The sequence below is a fragment of the Schistocerca serialis genome, chromosome 11, assembly GCF_023864345.2.
Source record: "Schistocerca serialis cubense isolate TAMUIC-IGC-003099 chromosome 11, iqSchSeri2.2, whole genome shotgun sequence".
Lineage (NCBI taxonomy): Eukaryota > Metazoa > Arthropoda > Insecta > Orthoptera > Acrididae > Schistocerca > Schistocerca serialis.
The window spans coordinates 55455839-55482885 of record NC_064648.1 but is presented as its reverse complement, the minus strand read 5'-3'; the positions used below and the strand labels follow the sequence as shown (position 1 = coordinate 55482885).

Below are 27047 nucleotides of genomic sequence, written 5' to 3'. Positions count from 1 at the left end.
TAACGATTGTGATGAAAAGATAAAGAAAGTAGCACATAACACTAATGATAAATTAACATTAATGAGTAGTAAATGTGTAGAAGACAGAAAGAAGCTTTGTGATGACTATATTAGGAGGCTGCAGGTTTCCAAAAAACAGCTTAAAGATGAAATCAAAGCAGCCAGGAAATTTTGTGCTGAAAACAGGGTTAAACTTGAACCAAATCAATCAGATTAAAAATGATTTAGAAACAGAAGTGGAAACCAAGTGTGCAGTAGAGGTAGAGGAAAAACTGGTAAAAGTAAATCATAATGTAGATTCCAAATTGGCTGATATGGAAAAAAAGATGGAAGAAATACAAAATCTAAAGTATAGAATATGTAGTGTCCCAAACAGAACTTCATTTGTTAGTTGTAACAAATTTAATAGTTTTGAACCATATGTTCAAGTGCATCCATAGGATCTCATTAGAAAATTTAATAATTTGCTTGAAGCATGCAATCACAAGGAGAAAATGTCATTTGTGAAAGATCTTTTAAAAGGGGTAGCTCACGGGTGGGCAGCTCAGGTAGCTGATAGTTGTACTTCAGGCATAGTCCATAACAATTCAGGCAGGGTAGGAAAAAATGTTACCTTCATAGTCTCAGATGTTATTGAATTTAGTTTATATTTCTGCTCCAAGATACAGCCCTCCAAAAATGACACTGTGCATACCATTTTGAAGATGTGACTTTTTGATAAAATTTTAAAATGCTGTATCTCTGGAACATCTCTAGATATTTTATTGATTTTTTTAATTGAAAGCTAATTGCTTTATGATTACAAAGAAATCCTCCATTTGGACTTATCTGACAAAGTAATTTTACTATAGCATTCTGAACTTTTTTATTTAATTTATGGAATTTTTTTTTTCAGAAATTCCAATCTGTAAAATTTTGATTTTTTTTCTGTTGATTAGTACCATATTATTTTACATTCCCTGAAAAGGGGAGCCTCCACTTTTCAGTTGAACAGGTTTCACAAACAATTGAAATTTTTGCCATATATAAAGCATGTTTTACCATCACATTATCACATAACAGGCTCATAAAAATCAAAAACTACCCTTATTTAACAAAATTTTAGTAGTTTGAAAGATGAGTAAGAGACACATTTTTCAAGCATTTTAAATTATTCCAAAATGTATGTGAAAGGTCCAAAGACTAAAAAGTTTCAATTTATATAACTTATGTGTACTCTGTTTTGTACCGAAATTAGCCAGTTAATGAACTAAAAATGTGTTCCAGTACTTTAGTATCTTCCTTTAATATAGAGTGATGCCTTCCTGTTGAACCAATAGGAACTGGAGCACTTGAGAACATTGTGAACAGAAGGTGAGCACTGATGGCATTGTTGCTGTCCTTCAGCTGGACACTTACATCCAGCAACTGGTCCATGTGGTAGCATAAATTTCACTACAATTTCGTTTAACTCATAACTAGTGTCAATAAATCTCTGCAATCCCAGTCACACACACATGCCACAAACATCCCCCTTCTCAGGTTGTGAATCTGAATATTATCCTACTGTTTCTGAGGTGTTGGCTGAATGAATGAAATGTCTTCTTTCTTGCTCTTTAAAGTGAGTCCAAAAATGTCTCTTCTGAATTTCTTTGACAGGAGTAATTTTTTTGGCCAATTCTTCTTTTTTCTGCTCACAGAATTCTTCGATTTCCTCTTTGGACAAAAGAATGAGGGCTGCGGATGTGTAAGATTTCACAACTCTCATAAAATCCTAAGCATTCTGTATCGCAGCTATGTTTGGAATGTAAAGATTATATTTTGGAGCATGGTGCTTCGTCAGGCCTCCTACAACATCACAAGGCCCCTTCCCATGACCAGTAGCACTGTGTACCCAATCAGTTGGCAATAGTGACTTACTCAATTCAAACAGCTGGTAACAATTTTTAAAATGATTAGGAGTACCATCAGAAATAATAACGATCTTGTCTGCCCCTGTTTGCAGTTGAAGAATTTTCTGCACTGCTAGCAAAGCATGTGCTGAGTCATGTCGTGTGTCATCACTTATAGCTGCAACACTTGTGGTCTTGTTTTGAAAATATGTCCCTCCTGTAAAAATTGAAATCTGGTCATTACACCAATGGTACCCTTGTTTTATGTTACAGACTACTAATGAGTTCACACGCCTAACAGAGGTGTCATATGTCATGTGCTCCAGTAAGTTCTTCAAAGTTACCACACAAAGTTCAAAATTCATGCCGTACACACATAAATAGACATCTCTAGGTGGGTTGGAACTACCCACTTAAGTCATAGTGCATAAAATTTTGATCTTCCGATATGTGAAGTTGTATTATTGATCTTATAAATTGCAAAAGTTTCTTTAATACTGTAAGTCATGTACCACTACACTTTCACAACTTTTTGACCTTCACCTGTTAGTGTTATAGTGTCTTTTTTGTTGGCACTCTGACAAGATGAGTCCCATTTATCTTCCACATAAAATGACTGCACTATAAGAACCTGAGCTGCTTCTACAGGATGACAATAATAGGGATCTGGTCTTCCTAAGATTCCTTTTACAGACTTCACATTTCTTGATTTGTCTACCATGTACTTTGATACTGATGGAAAGTGGTTCAAATTTGTTTTCTTTAAAAATGTCTATGGAATAATAGTTAAAACTTGCGCCTTTTCACTGTAGGATGCACAGTATACAACAGCTGAATTGATATTTGTGAAAAATTCCTGGCTAGAGGTGCAAGAGGGCTTTGATTCATTTTCTTCTGAATTTCTACTTTCGAGAGTATGGTCAGTTTTGCTGTAGTGTATTCATCCATAGCTTTAGTAATTTTTCTGCACTTTCTTGATGCATAGAGCTGCTGATTCGACTTCACTGACCACGGTTTCTTAACAGGACAAACATCTACCTCTGTAGTTGACTGATTCAGGGTATTTAATTTCTCCTTTACTGATGCAAAATTTGCATCATCTGCACCATGGGAGGCTTCACATTGTTCTGATACTATCATTGTTGTTATTCTGTCAAAACATATATAACACAAAAAGTTATCGCTGGAAACATATTTACTTTGAAACAGAGTCTTCAAATGAGAACACTTATTCCCAACCTGAACAAAGTCTACTTTTTCTGTTTGTCTTATATTTAACTCTTTTATGAATATCCAAATAGTCAGCACACTTCACTCTCCTGTGGCCCCAGTCAGAAGACATTTCAAACAGTCAATTTCAAAAAACACGCTGCAACTGTATCGACTGGCAAATTCCTCATGAAAACACAGAATGCACTGGATGGCCTCAGATTTTTTAGAAGCCTCTTCAGTAAACAAATTAGCACTGAGCAACTACAATACAGAAACCTGCAATGAACACCCACAACAAAGAAACTGACAAAAAACTACCACCAAGTGTAAGAAATATCTTCAACAATGAAAGTGAAAAGAAGTAAATGCAAAAAAGAAAGTGACAAAAAATAACTGCAACAAAGACAATAGAAATAAACATTGTAACAAAGAAATTAGTAAGAAACAACTTCAGTGGAGTCATATATTACCCATGAAAGTTGAAAAAAAAAAGATTTTTTTAAATAAAACCTGTCCAACTTAAAAGTGGAAGCTATCCTTTACAGAGAGTACTACATAGTACTAATCAACCAAAGAAATCTAACTTTTCTGGATTAGCATTTTTGAAAAAAAAAAAATCCGAAAATTATTAAAAAAAATAAAATTCAAAAGGCGACAGTAAAAGAACTTTGGCAGATATGTCCAAATGGAGGACATCATTGTAATCATAAAGCAATTATCTTTTAAATTAAAAAAAACTCTTAAAATATCTAGAACAGTTACAGAGATAAAGCATTTCAAAAATTTTTCCTAAATTCGCATCTTCAAAATGGTGTTCGCAGTCTCATCTTCGGAGGCCTGTATCTCGGGGCAGGAATTTTTTTTTGGAGAAAACAAAAAATTATAGGTTTTTTACTTACTCCTGAATTTTAACAGATGCTAAATTCAATAACATCTGAGCCTATGAAGCGATACAGATCATGCCTTCATGGCACAGCTTTGAAAAACCAATTCTATACGAATATTGGTCCAAAGAGAAGCAGCAGAGAATTTTGAGTGAATTTTGTGGAGGAGAGAGATTTGCCTCTAGGAAGGGTACTATGAAAGGATTCTGTCAGCTTTGGATAAAAAAAACTGAAATGTTTGGGTTTAGAAACTAAGTTGCCTCAGAAAGTTAGAGAATTGCTCGTACCTGCCCCTACAGGTAGTATTAGTGATATCTGAGTCATATTGATAAAGTGGAGAGGGTGAAGCCCTCAGTGGAAGATCGTAGGAGGAATTATGATGACAATAATCAATTAGGGAGAGAATTTCAGGTAAATTGGATGAACAGGCCTAATTACAGTAGAAATTTAAGGAATCGTTGGGTGGAAGATAGCCAGAATGGACACAGAAATAGTAGGAGAAATTCAGGTAAAAGAAATGGAGCAGATTATTTTAATTCTGGATCAAACCATTTAAACTATATAATGCTCCAGTTTTGGCTCGCACTAGAGCAGGTAGTGATGAAGAACCATGTGTATATAAATGTTCTGTAATCACAGGTAAGGGTAATGTAAATGATAGTAGTAAGATAAGTGTAATTTCTAATTCTAGTGAGATGTTGAATGATGGTGTGGGTAGCAATGTTTATCCCATAAAAGTAGAGGAGGAATGTACTATAATAAAATAAGGGATGAAACACAGTGTGTTGCTATTGCCCAGGATGTCCAAAGTGTCCAGACAGATGGTAAATTTTTAAGAGAACATAAGGAATTCAGGTGTATTGCTTTATGGTCTAATACTGGAAACAATAATCAACTAATAAGCCAAGTATTTGATGACAATCAAAGTGACAGTGGGTCTGATTCTGACAGCAGCTGTAATGATGATAGCAGTGACGAATTCAGTAGTGACAAGGATGAGGTATTTAAATTTATAATTGATAATGATGACAATGTGTTACATAAAGAAAGAATAAAGGAAGATAATGTTAGGTGTAATGAAGAGTTGGAGTTTGAGAGTGGTAATGAGGAAGAAACCATGCTATTTGTCATTTGACTGTGTCTGGTAATTAATTTGGTAATCTGGATTATAGTCTTTCCAGGCAAAGGATTAAAGAGGATTTGTTGTATGAAGAAGATCAAATGGTAAGTAAAAAGGAAGTGTGGCACCCTGTAACAAAAGCAAGTGATGGTAAGTGTTTACTGGACAATGGTAGCGATTTGAAAGGCATCTCACAGGCATTTTTTGAAGCTATTAAGAACACAGAGGGTATAGTGGTGATGCATGTTTATGGAATAAGAATTATTGGTGCTACTGGTAAGCTACCAAAGTGTGCTAAACAAGAGGTATTATTAACTGTGAAATATGTGTAATAGGTCATATGTTAAAACAATGACAGTGGTTATTCAATGTTGTTGTTGTTGTTGTGGTCTTCAGTCCTGAGACTGGTTTGATGCAGCTCTCCATGCTACTCTATCCTGTGCAAGCTTCTTCATCTCCCAGTACCTACTGCAACCTACATCCTTCTGAATCTGCTTAGTGTATTCATCTCTTGGTCTCCCTCTACGATTTTTACCCTCCACGCTGCCCTCCAATACTAAATTGGTGATCCCTTGATGCCTCAGAACATGTCCTACCAACCGATCCCTTCTTCTGGTCAAGTTGTGCCACAAACTTCTCTTCTCCCCAATCCTATTCAATACTTCCTCATTAGTTATGTGATCTACCCATCTAATCTTCAGCATTCTTCTGTAGCACCACATTTCGAAAGCTTCTATTCTCTTCTTGTCCAAACTATTTACCGTCCATGTTTCACTTCCATACATGGCTACACTCCATATGAATACATTCAGAAATGACTTCCTGACACTTAAATCAATACTGGATGTTAACAAATTTCTCTTCTTCAGAAACGCTTTCCTTGCCATTGCCAGCCTACATTTTATATCCTCTCTACTTCGACCATCATCAGTTATTTTGCTACCCAAATAGCAAAACTCCTTTACTACTTTAAGTGCCTCATTTCCTAATCTAATTCCCTCAGCATCACCCGACTTAATTAGACTACATTCCATTATCCTTGTTTTGCTTTTGTTGATGTTCATCTTATATCCTCCTTTCAAGACACTGTCCATTCCATTCAACTGCTCTTCCAAGTCCTTTGCTGTCTCTGACAGAATTACAATGTCATCGGCGAACCTCAAAGTTTTTATTTCTTCTCCATGAATTTTAATACCTACTCCGAATTTTTCTTTTGTTTCCTTTACTGCTTGCTCAATATACAGATTGAACAACATCGGGGAGAGGCTACAACCCTGTCTTACTCCCTTCCCAACCACTGCTTCCCTTTCAAGTCCCTCGACTCTTATAACTGCCATCTGGTTTCTGTACAAATTGTAAATAGCCTTTCGCTCCCTGTATTTTACCCCTGCCACCTTTAGAATTTGAAAGAGAGTATTCCAGTCAACATTGTCAAAAGCTTTCTCTAAGTCTACAAATGCTAGAAATGTGGGTTTGCCTTTCCTTAATCTTTCTTCTAAGATAAGTCGTAAGGTCAGTATTGCCTCACGTGTTCCAGTGTTTCTACGGAATCCAAACTGATCTTCCCCGAGGTTGGCTTCTACTAGTTTTTCCATTCGTCTGTAAAGAATTCGTGTTAGTATTTTGCAGCTGTGACTTATTAAGCTGATAGTTCGGTAATTTTCACATCTGTCAACACCTGCTTTCTTTGGGATTGGAATTATTATATTCTTCTTGAAGTCTGAGGGTATTTCGCCTGTTTCATACATCTTGCTCACCAGATGGTAGAGTTTTGTCAGGACTGGCTCTCCCACGGCCGTCAGTAGTTCCAATGGAATATTGTCTACTCCGGGGGCCTTGTTTCGACTCAGGTCTTTCAGTGCTCTGTCAAACTCTTCATGCAGTATCATATCTCCCATTTCATCTTCAATATGTAGCATATTATTCTGCTGTGACCAGTTTTCTACTGCTAATAGATGTTCGACAGTAAACTATGGTAGCAGTATGCTGATGTTTGCCTGAGAGCTATTAACGAGGCTTATCGAAAGTTAAACAATAGCGCACTGGCTATATTAACTGTGTATATTGTGGGGTTGTGAACAGTGAAAGTAAAGAACTGGGAACGCAACTGTGCGCCTGTCGGCTACATTATTTACAGTAGTCAGTGTTGAAATTCCACCGCCCATTTTTCAGCCAGTATCACAACACAGTACGTCAACACTGAGGACCATCAGTGAAGACAGTAGGCAAACGTCGCAAGCTGACACATTCATTTCCTGCTGGTACAAACCCATTCAAAAAAATATGCTTGTTCTTCATTTCACTAGATTAGATTGCCTTAGATACACTGTTCAATGTATAGATCAATAGTGAAGAGGTCCTAATGGATGTAAAGTATGTCAGAACACAAAGAAACAAGGAAAAACAATTTTCAAACCAGCCCATGATTGATTAGAAATTCACTTAGAATACCACTCCAAAAGTACCACCACGCTTTGTAGCCTACTGGATCCCTTTAATAGAGCCTGCCCTTTATGTACCAGCTGTTTGTTATTATCAGTACTAGTTATATATATGTGTGTGAAATGTGTTCCAGAACAACTGGGATATACTAATAAAATCTTCTAGGTTTCCAGAGCAGGACAAACAAGAGTTAAAACTCAAGTTTTCAAAGATAATCACCATCTTCTTCATCTGGGGATGTGCCCATATGACATCTAAAGCATTCAGTGTGAGCGTAGGCCATGTTACACGGAGCAGACACAATGTCGTATTCAGCAGTACTGCCTGGAGCACATCAGCTCTGGGGCAGAGAGACAAATTGGCAGTCACTGAGCACAGTTTGGAAGAAAGCTGCATGTTGTATTCTGAATGAGCAAGAGTGCTTTGTAATGCATTGTAGTTTGGGACAGCATGATAAAGGAATCCATCAAATTTAGGGCTAATAACGGCCTCAGAAACAGAGATGGTGGCTATTAACAAAGTTCTGCTTTGGACCTGTTACTGGCCATAACACACTGTGAGCACTCAGAGCTGAGAGATATCTGTACAATGTGCTAGTTGGTATCTGACTGAACATGCTGGGATTCAAGTACACTCCCTCATCTGCTCCAATCTGTGCTGGGTCAAAGGCAAGGACAACTCAACTCGCTGCAGTACCTGTATAAGATCAAGCAAGATGACATTTCAACACTTTACCATAAGACGATGGTAGCGACACTCATCGAACTGTCGCATCTGGAAACCCGAGAACTTTATATTAGTTCAACACACAAGAAAGATGACAATGTTTCACATATATATGTTGGCACCAATGACATTTATTTGGTTTTACTATTTTGTCATGTATTTGGTATAATATGTGATTCTTTAATACAGGATGTCATAATCCCTTCAGGTCAAAACAATACCAACAGTAAAGGACACTAAAATGAGTATTTTGAGAAAAGAAACAAATGGTTGGAAGTGTGTATTTCAGGTAGTATAAGGTCTTGAATGTACAACATTTTTGAAGTAAATGTGTGTAAACTGCTTATGCTTAGTAGTAAAGCAACTGCCTTCAAACTGACAACCGTAACACTATCTTGAAAAATAATACACTATTGCCTACACTCTCTTCACAGAGGAGTTGACTAATTGTAAAAGGTATAACATTTCTTATTACAACAAACTAAAGACGTGCATTTAATGTATGATGTTGCAGCATGCAGTGCCCAGAAAGACATACAAATGTAGCGAGAAAAGATTCATAGTACATATCTTGTCAACTGGAAAAAAATTATCATCACAGACAGAAAATTACAAGAAATTGGATTATTCATGCCACAGACAGTCGGCAAATGTTCTCAACAAAGATTTGTTTACAGAGTAGAATTTGAAGAGATGGTGTTGGGTCCTGTGACAGGACATTAATCAAGAACTAGGGTCATTCCATTTCAAATGTATCAGATTTAAAGATGGTCCTCACTTGACCATTTCTGAATCCAATGGCTTTTTTGGAGTAGGTTCAACGATGTCTTGGATGAACATGTACACAGTTTCAGCTTGGTATTTCTTTTCGTTCCAGTTCTTCAGCTTCTCATAGACAGGGGTCTCAGTTTCCACAACCTACATGCATGCCAGAACATTAACTGGATAACATTCATGAAAGGTGCTCTTAGCTTATAAGATCCTGCTCTTCTATACTAAACAATATTTTGTGCTCAATAAGAATACATTACTAATTACATGGAGAGCTGCACCAAACCAGTCTCAGGACTGAAGACCACAACAACAACAACAACAACTAATTACATCTTTAAATACAGAGTTGGCCGGAAAAATGTATACACACTTTAAGGAACTATGGTTACTGTACATGTTCAAAATGTTCACCGTTGGCGGCTATGCACATAACAGAATGACGAGCAGTCGCCGCAACTACATCAGCCAATGTTGCAGTGGAGATCGCTGCACATGTTGCTGTAATCTCCTGGAAAAGTACCTTCAGCATGTGTGGCTTCCTTTGATAGACGTTATCTTTCACACTTCCCCACAAGTAAAAGTCCATAGATGTTAGATCTGATGACCGTGGAGGGAACTTCATGGGCCTCTTCATCCAATACAATGCCCCGGAAAATTGTCATCCAGGAAAGCTCATGCGGCTAGGTGGTGCACCATCCTGTTGGTAGAAGACCTCTTCATCAGCTTTATAAAATGCAGGTATATCTGGCAAAATTGATGTGCATAACATTTCCATGTACACTTCACCAGTGACAGTAGCATCAAAGAAAAAGGGTCCTACAAAGATCCTAGATGATAGTCCACACCGCACATGAACCCCTAGTAGATTGACTGCTTTATCCACTTAAACATGCAGACTTTCTGGTGCCCAGTACACACTGTTATGCCGATTCATGGTTCCCTTAAGTTTAATTTGTGCCACCACTCCACACTACCTTCATCACAAATTGTTTGTCATCAGTTACCAATTGCTGATAGGTTTCAAAAAATTGCATTCAGTGATCAGGATCATCATTAATCATGTGCAGTAATTGTGGAGTGTCAACTTTCCATTTTGCAACTTTCAGAATTCAATGTACACTTGTACTGCTAACCCCCACTTCACGTGCACATTGCGTAGCAGACTTCTGTGGAGAATTAACAAACGCCAACAAAGCAGGACTTGTAGCTGTATGCTGTCTTCCTGATCTTCCTTTGTCAATATCACAATTTGTTCCATGCAATTAAAACTTGACAATGATGCTTTTAATTGCTAAGTGGGTTGGTGGTTCTGTTTCCAACTACCGCCTCCACTGATGTCGCACTTCAAACTTGAAAACAATTTCACAATAAATCTTCATTGCTCGAATGTCATGTGTGTTTTATCAATACTGAGATGAATGTGCTAACATCTGTTGAGCCAAAGAATATACTACAACACACTCATAACTCAAATGGAACAACAATATTGATGTCACGATAGAGCCTGACAAAAGAGTGTACAGATTTTTCTGGCAGACTCTGTACATGTGTTGACAGCTGTAAAACTTCAAAAATAGTAGAAAATTCACTTTGCATCTATGAGAGTCCCACTTTAATCAGCCATAATTCAAAATTTAATGGGCGGATTCAGCCAAGAATTGGTAATATTATGCACAACCATGCTGTCTTCTTGTGCCTTTCTGCAATAGCCTCAGTTCCTCTCAAAGAAAATATATGCACTTGACAGTTTAATGAAAATATTTTGGGTGCCAAATTTTGGATAATTATGGAGGTCTATATCTCAGCTTTCTTTGATCTTTTTTGTCTTGCTGTCCCTGCAAAGTGCAGAACAATTCCAACATTTCAGGTTGGACATTTGTCCTAGTTTGTACTAGCATTTTTGTGTTTTACATTTAGGAATCTTAAGTTTTTGAAGTCACGTTACTGTTTTAAGCAATAAAATAACTCTTTTAATTCTAACAAATACAGTTTTCAGATATACATACTAAATTGTCTGCAAAATAATAAATAAAACTAATGCATTTCAACATTTTCTGCAATTCTTTCCTTGGGAACATAAATCATTCTAGTTGACTTCATGCAGTGTCTGGCATAATGAGCAAGGTTCCCTGTAGTTTGTACACTGAAACTCTTCCTGCAGTACATCTCGTACGCTACCACTTTCACTAACAACTAAAACACACACCTCTCGTTCTTTCTATTGCTTCCAACATACTTCCTCATACATGTCACTGTAATCTATAAGATTAATTAGCCTGGGATCACTGGCTTTAACTTACAATTAATAGAATTTTGTGCCACTCTCTTTTCTTTGCCTGTACTACAAACCAATGCTTTGATAGTATTTGGGAAATTTGGAAATTCATCACTTAAACATTTAATAAGAAACTACATATTTGCAAGGTACCTTCAGGTACAGATATTATGTGGCATTTTAGATGTCAGTAAACCATTAGTGGGTATAGGATACAAAACTTATGTTTTTTCACCACAGCTGTTAAATGTGGAAATTCAGATTTAAAAAGTTCATATGCTTCCATTACTGTTGTCAACATTATTCATTGCTGCACCTTATACTTTTTTGGTAATTATATCTCTAGGAACCAAACAATCTCTCTTTCCTGAAAGATTTCTTGAGAAAAAAGTTTGGACTTTTGAAATAAGTCCTTTAGTATAAATTTTACGCCCATGCAGTGGTATTTCCATTCTGGAAGAAGAAGAAGCACCTTCAGTTTCTGGTTACTGTGATAACAGCTTCTTCACCACAGCACTTCTTTTATTGGGGCTCTTAGGCAATGCTTCTTTGTCCACTGACTGCCTTTCCTAGTGAACTTGCTGGCTTGTACGGTTGAACTAATGAGTTACCGGACTGTTCTTTCTTCCTCATTCTAAAGCTTTGTTTTTGTTCTCTCTTTTGCTTTCTTTAATTTATGAAGTGCTAGATTGCCATTCACTGTTTTTCTTATCATTTGGTTTCTTTTCTTATCACGCTTCTTTTTGTTTGCTAGATGTAGCTGACATGCGTCCTCATTGTTCTTCAACTTTTCTCTGAACTTTTGGACTCTAGTCTTTGATGCCATTACTGCTATGTATTGTAATTTGAAATTTAGTTAAAAATATCTATTATTATTTTATTTGGCAAAATAAGTGCCCAAAACATGTACCTTCATTCTAAAACAATATTCTTCTTAACCCATTTTCTGACAAAGCTTCAAACATTGGAGAGAATACAGTGCGTAAAGTCCCACCCATAAAATGCAAATGTTATTCTTAACATACTTTAATTTTACCAGCTGAATCCTACATGCAAACTAGCTTGCTTACACAGTGTTCTCTTGTAAAAATTAATGATGTTCAGTGTTACGGGTGGGACAATTCATATTGAAATTAAAATTAATTAATTTTGAAACAAAAATCATATCAAATGAACTTGTAATGCAGAAATATACTTCTTTTTGACTTGGTTTTTAAGAATCTGTCTTGTGCTCTCAAGAATGGCCCACTGGACTACAAACGGGGTTGCAATAATACACTGTTCTAGTGTTTTGTTCAGCAGAGAAAAGGAAATAACGGATGGTCAAATTTGTGTGTTCTACAATGAATGTTTTGTAAAGGGCTAATTACAGTATAAAATATGTACTTTCAGCTTTAATTTGCCCAGTTTTGAAACTTATATTTCAATAAATATATTTTCAATGAAGTGTCCCTGTTTTTCTGGACTTGTTCAGCAGTCTTTCAGCTTCAGCAGCTGACCCTTGTCTGCTTACAGCTGTAAAACCTTGTTCAAAGTTGTAGGTTTTCATAAAGAGTGTATATGCTCAAATGCAGCATTAATTAATGAGTAAATAGAAAGTAAAATGAGAGAAAACAGCTTTTAAGCCACAAAAATACAAGTGTAGTTATGTACAATCAACTTCAAGCAATAAGCAGCAGTAAAACAAATGAAAATCCAGAGAGAGACAGAACTTTAAACACACTGTATGACTGGAATAATGTCTTTGCACTTCAGACTAAATAAATTGCAAATTCCGTCTCATTTAGATTCTGAACAAGTATATTGCCTTCCTGATGCTATTGATGGTGCTTTTGATTTTAAATATGTGATGATCCGGAATCCATTAAGTACCTTAAGTAGATGGACAATGGAAGGAATGGACGTAGCCACTGGGATGCAAAAAGCTGATAAGTGCTGGAATTTCTTCACTGACTTTAAACACTTTGACTTTGAATACTACAAAATCATTCTAACCTCTGTTTCCCCTAATATTGTTTACAACAATGGGCTTGAACTGTTGATTTTCTCTTATCCTAGCAACTCTGTGGACTTCAACAAACCTTTCTTGATCAAATTCAATTTCTTTAATTTCTTTCTCTGTAACGTAAGACAAGATGATGCTTGAAATGTTTTCCTTGAATTTAAATAGATCAAGACTACAGTGTAATCTATCACTTTGTTAAAGTAATGTATTGTACAGGGTATTTAGGACTGATGAATGATGACCATCAACTACTGGAGCACATTTATTTAAAGTAGTTTGGATAGTGGGACATTCATGTTGACCACTGGGTTTTTCTGCATGTGTATATTGACTGAATGGTGAGGTAGACTATGTTGCTACTGGACAGAGCAACACTGGAAGTGGCTTCCATTTGGCCACACTTGCTGTTCTCAATGTTTTCTCTGTGGAGCAGATCCCTGCTTCAGATATGTGCCAGGCTCCTAGGATGAAGACACATGTGACAATGCATCAGACATACACAGAACCAAGAAATGCTATGGACTGTAACGTGGTTTGTTGCAAATGATGTTGAAACATACTAGCCAAGCAAACAGAACAGCTTGATATCTTTCCTGTGTGTAAAAAGGTATAATAATATATGTGGTTTACAGAAGAAGAAAATTCTCTCATGTAGTAGTGTGCACAGTAGTAGTCTGTTGTTGAGTCTTCAGCACTCAGCAGCATGCCAAAAAGGAGACACAGTCAGTAATACAAGGCATACAGGGTACAGCTGGACACTGATTTGGAGATGGGTGGTGAGATGGGGGGGGGGGGGGGGGGAGATGCGGGGGGGGGGGGGGGCAGTTTATGCAGGTAATGAGCAAAAGGTGTTTTGACAACAGTAGCTAATGTACTGCCCTCATCAGAGAAAATTGTCATGTAAGTAACCAGGAAAAATTGCATTTGTGCTGAATGCCTCACAGAATGGCGAATCTGCAAAAATTTGTTAAGATACTTGAAAGAAATTAGTATTTTTGTCATAATGAGTTCCAGTAGAAAAGGACACTGTCCATGAAAATGTGGTCAACTGTGAAGGTTACTCAATGCAGCAATCATTAATAATACTTTATTCAAGAAAAGTTTATGAAGAATTGAGCTGTTGATGAGAAAACTTTATAGACTTCTCAGTGATACAGAAAGAACAGAAGGAATTTAGTTGTCAATACAAGAATATTAAGTTACTCAACAATAATTACAACACAGAATAAAATACATGTCTACAATCCAGAAGATCGAGAATTCGAGCCGGTGGCTGTTTTCTAGTCTTCAGTTCCTTGTCATCACATGCCAGTTAACTGCAGTTACATTGGTGGCATATCAAACACCAGAGTTGGCCACTGCTGCAGCAATTTCTATTGTAGCCTTCCCACCATGACAGTCCCACTTCGCACTGGCAGTTCGCCATGCCTAGAGCCACTGAAAGTCGTAAGTGAGCTGTATTTGAATCAAAATAACGTGCCTTCAAGTGGTACTATGTGTTGTGAGAAATTTGAAGTCAGTGGCTGGCCAAAAAGTTGAGTGTTATTGGGCTTAGAATACTGAGTCAACAGACAACTCATTAGCGTTTTTACATTAATAAATTATAGGCAACAAATGGTGGAAGACGACTGAGGATTTAAGTGCAAAAGTAGATATCACAAATATCACAAATGGTAGCCTCCTACAGCATATTCAGAAATCTCACGAAGAGGAAAAAAAAAAAAGGAGATAAATACAAAAATAACTAACTTGCTAACATTTTACCCACTTTACAAGAGTAGTTAAGTACTAAGATAAACGAACTATGTGATCTTGTAAGAAATGTTGGTTTTGAACAATTAAAGGAGGTAGGTCAGAATGTAAAACATATATGAAAGAATTAACTAAACAAATGTTTACAAAAGTAAAAGAACAATTCTTAAGACATGCATATGTGGTTACATGTGTTAGAGCAGGGTAAAAATTTGGACATAGCTTTACCAGCTCCACTTTCTGAACTTTGGAGGCATGAGTAAGTGAATTAATTACTCAAAAGATACAAGAAATAACAGATTTATCAGTCAGTACACTATGGTTCACAGTTGATTTAGGAAAAACAGAAGAGGAACTAGGTAAGCTCTGGGATGGACTTAATAAAACCAGAGATAAATTAAGTAAATGGAAATTTTATGAAAGCAATCGCCTTTCACCAGAACTATCAGAAGAATTAAATTTAGATGGAGAAGATTTAAGATTTATTTACACTCTCAACCTAGGAGGTGTTGCTAGTATTTCATCTGGAGGGCATCATAAAACACTACTGACACAATGTCTCTCACATGGCCTGGTGTAGTATTATTTAGTTAATAAGAGTATACAAGCATTTTATTTACACTGGTATTAATTATAGCCACACTACTTATTTATTTATCTGTTATTTAAAAATACCAGGTGACAAGAAAAGTGGAACTCAGAATACTGGAGACAGATTAACAAACTATGCAAGGAAGAGATTGCACCAATAATAATCAAGACCCTCTTGAACGGAAAAGGAGCCTCTACAATATCGACACTGTAAAGAAGAATATTACATAAAAACGAAGTACTAGGCTAGACGAACAACTGCTTGTCACATTCTGGGATTCTTATATACCCTACAGATATTGCAAGTATCTTCAGATTTCGTACAAACAGTAGCTCGAGTAGCATTTACTGGTCTCAAATAGATTACTAATTGGTATGAAGATCATTAGGCCACTTGCTGTACTTTATGTTTTCCCTGTGCAGCAGATTCCCACCTCAGAGTTGTGACAGGCTCCTTGGAAGAAGACATTCTTGACAGTGCTTAAAAAAGTCATGGAACAAAGAAACATGATAGTAGGGTGTGTTCTAATCTGTAACTCTGCTCATTGCAAATGTTGTCAAATGTGCTTATCGAGCAGACAGAATTATTTGAAGTCTTTGTTTGTGTGTAAAAAGCACTACAATGTTTTGTCGTTTACAAAAGAAGAAATTTCTCTCATTTAGTAGGGTGCACAGAAGCAGCCTGCTGTAGAGTTTCCAGCACTCAGCAAAAATGAAAAGGCAGTGATATGAAGCATACACGGTATACCCAGATGTCAATTTGGAAAGGGGGGGGGAGGGGGACAGCAGGGGGAGCGGTAGAGAGAGAGAGAGAGAGAGAGAGAGAGAGAGAGAGAGAGAGAGGACGAGAGAGAGAGAGAGAGAGAGAGAGAAGAGAGAGAGAGGAGAGAGAGGGGGGGGAGGGGGACAGCAGGGGGAGTGGTAGAGAGAGAGAGAGAGAGAGAGAGAGAGAGAGAGAGAGAGAGAGAGAGAGAGAGAGAGAGAGAATGGTAGCTTGTCAGGACCATGACTTTTTTTTATTTATTTTCTTTTTTAAGAACCAGTTTCTCTATTAACTCTTCTTACAGTTGATTGATGCATCTCTACAACATTCTTATTAGTATAAACCCTGTTTGTACTGTATAATTTCTTCTGGGTCATATTTTTTTTAAAAACATGAACTGTATAAGATTCTAGGTCAGGTTATACAGGGACATGGTTCCACAATATTGCAGCATGCATTCTTTGATTCCAAATGGCACACAGTTTTTTTCATTAATTCCTCATAGTTACCATCCTTGATAGCTGCCGCAGCCAACACCAGTTGGCCATTTTGATGTATTACACATACATGAACTGAGTGTACCAGCCAGGATTAGGGAGAAAATAAAAATGGGTTTAAAAATGAAAGAAAAGTAGTTGAAATTGGATTTTATTGCTTTCTTTTCAGATTGATGATTAAACAATTCAATATAAATTCCTATTATTACTCTATTGAAAACAATAACCCATTCTTACAACTATTTTATTAGTGCCTCTTTTCATGCCCTGCCAGCAATGCACCTGAAAGAATCTTGTCCATCTGCCAGTTCATTTGGGCAAAATTAATAAAAAATTTAGGAGACAAAAGAACTGAGAAATTAGTGAAGATCTACAAATTTCTGCATGCTTCCAAAAAGTAGTTAATAGTACTTTACTCTCATGACAATTCTACATCAAGTTAGTTTCTTTTTGCTGGGAGTGTAAATGTTATTTTAGTTGCATTTCTTAAATTGCAAGAAAAGTTAAAACACAATATTAATAAAATAAATTCTTGTGACACTACATATTTGCCTTCAGTAAATATGATGGCTCTCTTTAGTTCGCGTAAGGGTAACTATGTAACATTTTGTATGTTAATTGAATTTTCATATTAGATATGGTTGGGTTTTATTGATTTTTTTACAATGGGTTTAAAAACGCAATCATTTTGGGTAAGGTTAAATTACAACAACTCTGGTACCAGCAGCACTACTTTGGCCTGAGTTCACAAAATTTTGAGAAGACCAATTCCGGAACAATACGTGTCTAAAAGTCATAAACACACCAAAACATCAGGAATCCAATATATTTACTCAGAATATGAACAAGACAGTAATAGCAATTTATTCATTCTGATGTGAAAAAGAATTATTCCAGCTGTGTTTAGAGTTCTAACATTCTGAATTTTCATTTGTTTTATTGCTGCTTATTGCTTGAAGTTGATTCGTACATAACTACACTAGTATTTTTATGGACAGAAAAAAGGTTTCACTGATTTTTCTTTCTGTTTATTCATTAATATCACGTTTGAGCATAAAAATGTGTATGAAAAGTAATAACTGTGAGCAAAATTTTTTTTTTCAGTCATAAGCAGGCAAGAGTCAAAAATTAAACTACAGTGCCTCTGAAGTTGAAAGGCTTCTCTTTTTAGATACAGAAAGATTATAAAGATTAAAGAACATACAGTTGAGATACGGACTCCAAAAACTACACAAATTTGACACCCAAAACATTTACACCAAATTGGTAGGAGCATATAATTTGACAGAAAAGGCCCAAGGCTATCAAACAAAAAGCACAAGAAGACAGCACAGTTGTCGGCCAAATCTGTTGATTAAATTGTGAATTGTGACTGGTTAAAGATGGGCTCTCAAAGTCACACAATGAATTTTCTGTCATTTTTGTAGTCTTACGGCTCTTACAGTTTGCATTTAAAAATGTCAACGATAATATCTTCTAATTCAGCACAAAAAGTTGTTTAAGTGCACATAAGCAAGGACTTGTAAACTGAAAGTACCTTTCACAAAAGTTATCCAAAGTTCACACTTTGGCACGTGTGTAGGTGGTGCAAACTTGGGAACCCTATTCACGAGAGGCTTTAGAAATGAACCAAAGGAGATATGGAGCTGAATATTAGTACATATTCATTCAAGACATTGTGGAACCTTCTGATAAAATTTCATTACATCCACAAATGGTCCAGCAGAGACTCCCGTTACACTTGAAATGGAATGAGTGGAATGAGCCAATTTTCAAACTGTCCATGTACTCCACACCCTAACAAGGACTGTACAGGTGGAGCAGAAAGTGCGCTGCAATCACAAACAATATTCTTTATTTATTCAGAAATGTATTCCATTAGAAGTGATTTTAAGGTGGAAATCAGTTTTTAAGCACCAGACTGTGCTTCTCTCTGCGTACGTGAATTCGGAGGAATGATGGTGAGACAAGAATTGAGGTTACAGGATGATCCAGGAAGTGGGGTGGGGGGAGTGAAGGTGGAGGGGAGGGATGTATTGTAGGATCACAGTTAGATGGAAGAGTATACCAAGTAAGGCTGGGTTCAGTACTAGTTTTGAGTTGGTAACAAAAAAGTGTTTCCACTTTAGGAAGGAGAGCAGGTCTTTAACAAGCTCAGAATGACTGAATTTGTGAATGTGGCAAAAGATAAGCCCCTTTGAAATGAGGCTTTTGGAGGAGAGGTTCACTACTATGTTACAGGACTGTTTAGGTGCTGGGTTCGGTAGGATGGTGGGTGGGAGCTTGTGAGATTGTAGCATATGTAGTTCTGCAAGATGGGGTCAGGCATCTATTAACTGATGTAAAGGAGGTTTGACAGAGGTTTTTGTAGTGGTGCTGGGTTGTGGTAGTCCAATATAAGTGTACAAAGTGACAAAGTGAATAGACTTTACAGTTTTTAAGGTGGCACTGTGCATGCTGCTCTTGTTCCTGCAGTACGTGGGTTTCAAATTTGGCAATGTGATGTGGTAATTGGTACAGCAGAGTGGAAATATTTTACAGGCAGTGATGAGGTAGTGGCAAAATGTTTAGGACTCAGTTATATATTGTGTAGGGCTGAGTTGGTGAGGGCTGTGGAATGACAGAATTATAACATAGAATCACTGTGGAAAGCTGTTTGGGACCAATTCCACAAACTAAGCAGCAACACAGTAACAAGTTATGTGGGAGTGGATTCGGTATAGGGGTAGGGAAACTTTTCTGTATTTACACAGATGGAAGGAACTAAAATCGATTGTGGAGAAAAAAAATAGTAACAGAGCATTAAAACATATGGGAATATTCTGAAAACTGGAAAAAGACAAAACCAGATTAAGTATAGCGAAGGAAGGATAAAGCTACATGAAGCACAGTAATAAGACATCAAGATGTAAATAAGACCAATAAGAAAACTGGATGAGATTAAAATGAAGACAGGAATAGAAATAAATAATAATACAATAACAGTGTGAAATGCATGTTGGTATGTAGGTATGAGTGAAGCAGGCAGCAGTTGTAAATGGGTTGGGCATGGTCAGTATCTTGCCTTTTTGTTATGATGCACTGTAAAGCCTGTCACACAGCTGAAAAGGTAAGAAGAGACAGTGCTGCCAATGTACGACCAATTCACACGGGTCCATACTGTACCCTATAGCAAACAAAAAGTGAGATACCAACTGACCTGAATTAGGAGTTAACATAAGACTAATTTCAATTAAAATCAGTGGCTTAACAGAAAGGTTCATTTTCTTCTACCATAAAACAAAGAATGAAAATAGTCATCTACAAGCATCATGGCAGTAAAAATATTCCTCAGTATGGATGTATTTATGTGTGACATAATGTGGAATTCACAAACTGATTTAGTAACTGATTTGAAGTTTTATTTTTCCCAGAGCATTTTAATGCACTGGAGGCCACTGACGCCAATAATTTTTGGACTGGTTGCATACCAGTCTCTGCCCACCAGGTCTGTTGGGTGCTATGAAGGTCACAACTGTTGCTGTGGCAGAACACTGACGTTTCCTTGAAAGTGAAGGTTTCATTGTTATTTTTGCCCTCGCTAGTTTCAACACTATCTGATTTTTAACAAGTAAAATCTTAATTTCAATATAAGATGAATAAAAGCCAGTTGTCATCTCATTTCCTTTTTTCATTTATTATTAATACAACAACATACCAGTCATCGTACAGAGCAATAAGTTAAGTCTTCACGAATTTCCTTCTTTTCCTTGTAGTACATTTACTGAATTTAGGATATGCTGCTCTATTTAAAAGGTTTAATTTCACATTTTTGTAAGAAAAAAAAGTCCTTCAGCCTGTAGCGCAGAATTGCTCACTGAACAGCTAGCTAATTAATGCATTAATACCCATTTGTGACACATCAGGAGGGTAACAAGTTGTGTACCTGGGATTCTATCTGCTTTTATAGTTTGCTTCTCAGTTGGTCTTACTAGGATGATTAGGGTGTGTGCATCCTGTATGTGGATGCACGAGGAGTTGGCTGTGGTCCGCGAACAGCTTGAGGCGCTTCTGGCTACAATCGGTCACCTTCAGACTGCTGCCTCAGGGTACAGTGGTAGTGGAGAATCTGGCGTGTTGTATGGGACACTTCAGGTGTCAATTGTTCTGCCCATGGGCTCTGCTAACCAGGCACCTCCTAGTGTACATGATGCGGTGGATTCAGCCTCACCGCAGGGTGAGTATAGAGAGGTAATGCATTAGCATCAGTCAAGGCGGAGAGCCAATGAGGAGACTGGTCGCTTGGCCTCACCCATTCGCCCTTTAAGTAAATATGCGGCTGCTGCTTCAGTAGGATATGGGCAGGCCTAGAGGAGGAGGGGTTTACTAGTTATTGGGAACCCCAAAATTAGGTGCGTTGTGGAGCCCCTTAGACAGACACTGTTCAGGGCTGGAAAGAAAGACAATGTGCATTCGGTAGTGTCTCGGTGAGCCTCATCCAAGATGTGGAGGCAGCTCTGCCTGCAGCTATCGAGCATGCAGGGTGCAGTAGTCTGCAAGTTGTGGCTCACATCGGCACCAATGATTTCTGCCGCCATCCTCAGTTCATATAAGTGACGGGGGGGAGGGGGGGAGGAAGGGGGGGAGGAGGAGGAGGAGGAGGAGGAGGAGGTGGAGGAGGAGGAAGAAGTGGTGGTGGTGAAGACTGCTAGCCTTGGTGTGGGGTGCAGGCAGAGCTCGCAATTTGCAGCATTGTTCCCAGGGGTGATTGGGTCCTTTGGTTTGGAGCCAAGTGGAGGGTCTCAACCAAAGGCTTCGTTGATTCTGTGATTGTCTTGACTGCAGATTTCTAGACTTGCATTATCTGGTGGGGATTTGTAAGACTCCCTTTGTCAGGTCAGGGGGTGGTCTACATGAAGGAAGCAGCTACTCAGGTAGCAGAGTGCTTATGAAGTGCACATGAGGTTTTTTTTGACTAGACAGTAGTTTGAAGTACTCTGAAGAACACTTCCTAGTCAATATGCAGCAAAGGATGTCAGACCACTTTAGGTCTAAAGAAACTTTGACTGTCAAAATTTTATCAGTAAACCGTCAAAGAATTCATAACAAAATTTCTTGAATTTCCTGCCCAACAGGAAAGCTCTCATGCTCAAAGTATTCTTGAGACCAACAGCTCACTGCAACCTAAAGTGGAAAGATCTGAGAGATTTAGAAAGTCAGGGAACATATGTCAGAAAGACAGATTAGACTCCAAGGCAGGGGGAGCGTTCACTGCAGCTGACAAAAATATTACCTCTATTGAGGTTGAAGTGGAATGCGACAGTGAAGTTATCTGGTCCCGTGTAACAGACAGATGTTTTTAGTGGTGACCCGATTCCACTGTGACAGTTCTTAAAACTTCAAAGAAAGACCACAGTCAGTTGCGCATAAATTCCCAGACCATGCAATACTAGTTGGAGGTGACTTTCACCTATTGAGTATAGACTGGTATATCTATGGATTCATTGCTGAGGATACTGACAGACAGATGGCCAAAATAATTTTGAAAACATTTTCTGAAAACTCTTTTGAGCAGTTAGCTTGGCAGCCCATACGCAATGGAAATATCTTAGATCTTGTAGCTACAAACATGCCAGATCTTACTGACAATATCAGTATCGAAATGGGGATTAGCAATCATAACTAGCAATTAACCATAGTTATGAAAGATATTACATCAAGTAAGAAGGCTAGGAGAGTGTTTCTTGTAGATAAGAGTAGATAAGCAGTTGTTAGCATCTCACTTAGCCAGTGAATTAACGTCACTTAGTTCCAGTAAGATGCAAGTAGAGGAGTTACAGGTAAAGTTTAAACAGATTGTAAATCATGGTCTGGAGAGTTATGCACCTTGTAAGTGGATAAAGGATGGAAAAGCCTCTCCATGGTTTAATAATGAAATTTGGAAGATACTGTGGAAGCAGAGGTTATTGCACCCTCAGTTCGAAAGAGACCGCAAAAATGACAACAACAAAAGGTTAATAGAGATTCGTATGTTTGCGAAAAGATCTATGCGCAAAGCATACAACAACTACCACCGTGATACCTTAGCAAAAGATCTTGCAGAGAACCTGAGAAAATTCTGGTCATCTGTAAAATCCCTAAGTGCGTCTTACGCTTCTGCTCAGTCCCTTGTTGAACAGTCAGGTGTGGCAGTTGAAGACAGCAAAATGAAAGCTGAAGTTTTAAATTTCATATCCAAGAAATCATTCACGCAGCAAAATCATACAAATATACAGTCATATGACCATCGGACAGGCTCCTGGCACAGAGAAACAACTGAAAGATTTAAAAGCAAATAAGGCACTAGGTCCGGATGTACTCCCAATTTGGTTTTACAAAGAATACTCCACAGCATTATCCCTTATTTAGCTTGCATTTATTGCGAATCTCTCGTCCAGCACAAAGTCCCAAGTGGCAGAAGGGTAAATGAACACGCCTGCAAAATTACAGACGAATATCAGTAACTTCAGTTTGTTGCAGAATCCTTGAACATATTCCCAGTCTGAATATAATAAATTTTCTTGACACTGCGAAGATAATGTCCACAAATCAGATTGAGAGAGCATTGCTCGTGTGAAACTCAGATCAACCGTTTCTCACATGATATACTGTGAACTACATATGAAGGGCAACAGGCAGAGTCCATAGATTTCTAGAACACATTTGCCACGGTGCCCCACTGCAGGCTCTGAATGAAGGTACAAGCATATGGAATAAGTTGACAGATATGTGAATCGCTCGAAGACTTCTTAAGTAATAGAACCCAGTATCAGGGACAATGGTATCATCAGGAGTGCTCCAGGTACATGTGATAAGATCACTGTTGTTCTCTATATACAGATAAATGATTTAGAGGACAGGATGGGCAGAAATCTGGGGTTGTTTGCTGATGATGCTGTAGTGCATGGTACTGTACTAATTATAAGTTATCAACTGAAAACTTCACTATTATACGAGATAGGAAATTTAGAATGAGCTGAGCGGAATAATCTGAAGCAGTGACACCACTCACCGGAAAGCACTCATTCCATTATCTGTGAGAAGATATTTTGATTCACTGGAAAATAATTCAATTAAAATATATACGTACTTAAAGTTTGGAACCAGGCACATTATTATCTTTTGTGTCATAATATCTGTTTACTTCTGAAGTTCACCTGTGTATTATCATAGACATTATTTTTGTGGACTGAATGGCATCCTTTATTAATATGTAAAGTAAGTAATTAAAAACTTAATAAAATTAACATAAGGCATTATACATTTAAATATGACTGTCAAACTTTTAGCTGGGGTGTTCCTAACATGGATGAATAAAGTGGTTGCATGCATTTTTCTAATGTAATAATCCACAACATATTTCATAAACCCAATTTTGGTCTGAGTATATAGCCCATCCAAAGTAGTAAAACTTAACCTAGTCATTTTCAAATAATTACAAGATTCCGAAAGCAGCAGAAATCCTTACACCACCCTTTATAAGACCAATCCTATCCAACGTAGTCAGTCAGTGGCAATCTCTCACATGATTAACCTATCTGCATTCATATTATCAAAAGTCAGTCCACCTAACATCTTCATTAACATCTTTCTTTTCTTTTTCTACAGTCTTTGCAGTGACATGCATTATCTTTAACTTTTTGGAAACATTCAGTAGGCAGCATATGGGTTGTGTAATTGTGTCAACATTATGAAAGACAGTGTACATGGGTTACATTCCTGGAAACTGGATGTATCAAACTGTAAGCACCAGGAATACTGTGGTTATGTTAATATGTCACTCTTCATCTGATGAAATGCTCTGTGTTTACATCAACACTGTCACACTACCGTTTCGGACTGTGGGTTATTTTTACCAGTAATAAACATTTATCAAAGATCTGAGAGTGGTCATCAATTTGACTTCAAGGAATAAATACTCAAAATCAATTATAGTATTTATTTTGGCATACATTACAGGACAACTTTCCACAGAATTGGTGTTCACTAATAGTGCGATCTTCTGTCAATGAGAGAGCAAATGCAGAATACAAAGTTGCTGCTAGGCAATGTCCACGGATGGTTGTCACAACAACTGGAAACTGTGTCACAAACAAAATTTAGTTTCTGTGTCATTATCAAAAAATAGGAAATGAAAGTCTCTAGCCATTTGTGAGTAGATGGCTTCAAGCAATTCTTTTTGTGCTACACAGTTCTGTTTCTTTTCTTTCTAATCAGATTTTTTCAAGATTCTAAATAATACATGATCACAATAATATCTTTGTAGTATTTGCTTTCAATTCAGCACATTAAGGTCATAAATGCATTTTTCTTTATAGTAGCATACACACAGTGAGCAATATGTGGAAATGTAACATAAGAATGATAAGGACAGGACATGAACAACTGACTTTTGCCTTTGTTGATCTATATTGTTAACTGTTCACAAACTGTGCTATGAGTTGTTGCTTCAGATCATGATACGTGTTTGTATTACATCTGAACATTCTATCATATAATAATCATTAATTATTTTGATAAAAACTTTAATTTTTTTATCACTTACCTGCAGCAGTAAAGGTTCACTATTCACTGTCAACATTTTTAGTTGTTGGTATTAATGTACGGGGACTATAAACAGAAAGCAGGAATGACGTGACAGCTAGCTTATATTCATCTTACATTTAAAATAACATTTTAATTGTTATGTCTACCACAGTTTTGAAACTAGAAGAGGTGACAAAAAGAATGAAATCTTCACCTCTCAAGAAAACGATCAGTGTTACGCCCACCAAACAGTAGTCACTCTCCTGGCACCTGGCAGGGCCAAGGGGTGAACTCTGTCACACAGCCGGTACGAGAATGGTTGGCCTCAGTGGCATCTAGTACTTCGTAATAAAGGGTGTAAAACAGGATCACACTAGTCCAGCCCATCAACACAGAAACGCTGTTATTACTAGACCAAATGGTTAGTGGTTTTTGTTTTACTTAAATGTTTGACAGTTGGAAACAATAGGAAAAATTATATGGATCTTAGTGCAGCTAGAAAGACTACCTTAATACACAACTTATTTCCCATATAGACATAAAATCATGTTAATACTGAGAAACAAATATGCTTTCAGTTTTTGTCTTATCCCTGTCTGGAGATGCAATTTTCAGCTCCTTAGTGACTCACTGAACATCCCTCAGAAAAGTCTAATACATTCGAACTGTGGCATCTCAACTCTTGTTTGTATTATCTCCATTCACTAATACTACTTTGACACGCGTGTAGAAATGCAAGTGTCAGTTGTGAAAAGCTTAAAATGCTGTAGGAGGGACAAATAAAATTGCAGATCAGTTACTAAATCCATTTACAACTCCACATCATGTCATACAAAAATGTGCACATCAGGAGCAATGTTTTTACTGGCTGTGATTCTTGTGAATTGCTCTTTTCCTTCCTTGTTTTATGGTGTAGACATATAGTTGTAAACATATAGTACGTCTCTCCTTTCCTGTTATGCTGTGTGACACTTTACAGTTCAGCATATCAAAAGGCAAGGGATCTTGCAACTTATGCCACTGAATATGTGAGACTATATGTCTGGTGCAGGCAGGAGCAGGAAAATACAATGATGGTGAAGAGAAGTGGTGAGATTAGTTTGAAGATCCAGAAATAAACATATCAGTCTTAGCATGATCTCTTTTGTGTATCCGGAGGTGGACCCTCTCAAAAAATTTAATTTAGCATTACATAAATGTCAATCAAAAATAAATATAAAATTAGACTTTATTACAAATCATATAACACTGTTCACTGATTACATAAACATTGTATTGGATTTCTCAAATTTAAAGAACTTTTCTATGAATTATATAACATAGAATGCATTATTAATCATGTAAAAACAAAACCAGGAAGACATAACTTGAACAAATCAGACTACATTCCAAATTTTTCTGCCTTAAAAATTAAGTAAGACAATAATACAATTATTACAAAAAATTTTCTTCTTCTTACTTTCAAATAACATGTTATTATCTCTTAGGAATCTTTATTACTTCCGAGCAAGTTAAAAGATTTCAGTGCTAGTTCTATTTCACACACTTCTGTACTACAGAAAAATTCATCAGATCATAATGTGGGTCACAT

The 27047-nt window shown here is 37.2% G+C and overlaps 1 long non-coding RNA gene across 3 annotated transcripts in view; it reads right to left on the bottom strand.

Annotated features, from left to right (window-relative positions):
* LOC126427090 (uncharacterized) overlaps positions 1–27047 on the bottom strand; it is a 79025-nt gene that overhangs the window by 10622 nt on the left and 41356 nt on the right. The window contains exons 3-4 of one of the 3 annotated variants that reach the window (XR_007576529.1): positions 25476–25540; positions 9550–9726 (exon numbers count right to left, since the gene is read on the bottom strand). The exons of 1 other annotated variant lie outside the window; for it this stretch is intronic. This is a non-coding gene — a long non-coding RNA (uncharacterized LOC126427090). The remainder of the gene's footprint in view (positions 1–9549; positions 9727–25475; positions 25541–27047) is intronic. One more of the 3 variants, XR_007576527.1, reaches the window with a different exon arrangement.